Genomic DNA, 2,519 nt, shown 5'->3' on the forward strand with positions numbered 1-2,519 from the left:
CTGCCCAGACACAGAGTCACCGAGATCGGGGGCCCGGGGCGCTGCCCAGAGACAGCGTGAGAGCCAAGCGTTGAACCCAGGCGGCCTGTCTCCTCGTCTAACACTCCAGCCGCGGCTCCTCAGCAAAAATCCCTCTCAACTGGCACAAATCAACGACCACCGTCTAGGGCCCTGAAAACCGCTCTGCCTTTCTCCATTTGCTCCTTCTCTTCCTGCCCCCTCGGGTCCAATTCGTCCCCCCTCTCCACGGGCCCCTGAGGCAGATCATTCACCCCCCTCCCTCCTGCTGAAGCCTGTTTGGAAAACACCTCCCGCCCCCAGATTCATGTTGTGTTCTGCAGTTTGTGCTTCCGTCTCATTTCTTCCCCACCCCAGAGCCAGCGCTGGTGGGGGTGGAAGGAGGGGAGACAAAGGGCATTTGTCTTACATTTCTGTACTGGTGTCTGGTTTTCAATAAAGAGCGTTGTGTGTAAGCCATTCGCCTGGCCTCCGGGGGGAGGGAGCGAGCGGGCCAGGGGGGAATCGAACCAGCCACCTCCAGGACAACGGGCACCAGCCCCTGCTACAGCTGGAAGGCAGGAGCAGGCACACGGCCTGGCCACTAGGGGCGATACCGAGCGCCCTGCCCAAAGGGGGCCCCTGAGCAGTGAAGTACCAAGTGCTGCCACTAGAGGGGGCAGGTAGGAGCTGACAAACTAGGAGCCATTCGTCCCTGCCCCCCCCCCGCTGTAACCACCAGCCCCCACTCCCCTCCCAGAGCCAGGGAGAGAACCCAGGAGTCCTGGCTCCCAGCCCCCCTGCTCTAACCCGTGGCATACGTGGCCCCACTGACAGGCATTACAGGGATAATCCGTGTGTCCAGGTCTGTTGGCAGGATGGGGGTTATGTAACAGGGCCCCCCCGCGCTGCTTCCAATCCCGTTAGCGGGGATGAGCTCAGGGCCCAGCACCGAAAGCCCAGTGTAAACACGGCCTTAAGAAGCTTGGCCTAATCAGCCAGGGCCTGGCACCCAAGGGACAGATGGCAGCATCCGAGCTAGCCAAAGCTTCCCCCCCCCCCCGCCAGGGGACTGGCCCCCCCACCCCTGCCGGTGCCCCTCACTCCCCACCCACAGCCCCTGCTAGCCCAGTCCTGGGCTCCCCCCAGGCCTGCCGGTGCCCCTCACTCCCAACCCGCAGCCCCTGCTAGCCCAGCCCTTGCATCCCCCCACCCTGGCGGGACCCCTTAGGAAAGGGCAGCTCGTCTTCCTCTCCCAAGGATGAAGCTGGCCTGGCTCCACCTCTCCTGAGTGGCTAGCAGGAGGCAACGTCCTGGGACCAAATCTAGGTCCTCCCAGCCACTGCATAAGCCTTCCCATGGTGGGGGAGTGGGTGTCACCGCTGCAGCCCCTGTCGTCCACCAGGGGGCACCCTCCCACTGCCATTGTCAAGACCAATGTCGGGAAAAGAGGGCCCAGGTCCCACTTGCAGCCGGCCCCACAGGTTCAAGGGAGCCGCCGCACGGGGAACCCCCTCCCCCCAACCAGAGACCAAAATGTGGTGCAGGATCTGGGCGGCAACTTGGGCTGCTGGGCCTCAGACTCCTGGGTTCTCTCCCCAGCTCGGGGGGGAGGGGGGGGAGGGGGGCTGGGAACCAGGACTCCTCGGTTCTCTCTCTTTTCAAGGTCACACAGTGGCAAAAACATGTCCCATCTCCCGGCCTCAGTTTCCCCACCCGTGACACACTATGTCTGAAGAACACTGGACCACCGCCATGGGGCACCCCCTCCACAGATGTCGTGCATCCCCAGGGACCCACTCCCTTTCCCGTTCTCCCCCCACAGAGGTTGTGCCACGCTGCAGGCTGGTTTGAACCCTTTATTGGGACATGCTAGCCATTCACGCAGTCTTGGTAGCCCGGGTTCTCTTCTTCTTCACCACCACCGGCTTCTGGCTCCGCAGGATGGCGCTGGCGCGGCGCAGAGCAGCCTGGAGATGGGGGAAAGAGTGTGAGGCTGACGCACAGTGGAGTGGGGTGCCCCCTGCAAAGGGGGGGGCTACTGCAGCGATTGGGCCTCGCTTCCCCACCCAACCTGCACCCGACTTCTAGAGATCGCCCCTGAAGCTAAATGGGGTGAGGGCACTGACCAGGCACGGCGTGCTGAGTGACACCCCCACATCACTCCTCACCCACGTGGTGGGAAGGGGGCGCTCAGATTAGGGTGGCGAGATGATCACCAATCAATCCCCCCTTTCTAGCGTGATCACCCCCCCACGTGAAGGGAGGGGAGGTCTCCAACCAGGCACGGTGAGCTGAGCGCAGCAACCACCTGGGTTAAATCCAGAGAACCCTGTCTTTAAAATGGAGGTGTGCCCCCCCCCCCGATACACCCCCCTCCAAGAGCCAGCTGTGTCCCTTTCTGCCCCTCGGGACGGGCGCTTTGGCCAATGCCCCTCCCCCCGTGGGTTCATGAACACAGGACGGCCCCGTTTGGGAAGCGGGGGACCAGACCCAGGGCGGGGGAGGCTCAGCTGCCCCCC

Source organism: Terrapene carolina, unplaced genomic scaffold (assembly GCF_002925995.2).
Source record: "Terrapene carolina triunguis isolate 2854851 unplaced genomic scaffold, T_m_triunguis-2.0 Scaffold490, whole genome shotgun sequence".
NCBI lineage: Eukaryota > Metazoa > Chordata > Testudines > Emydidae > Terrapene > Terrapene triunguis.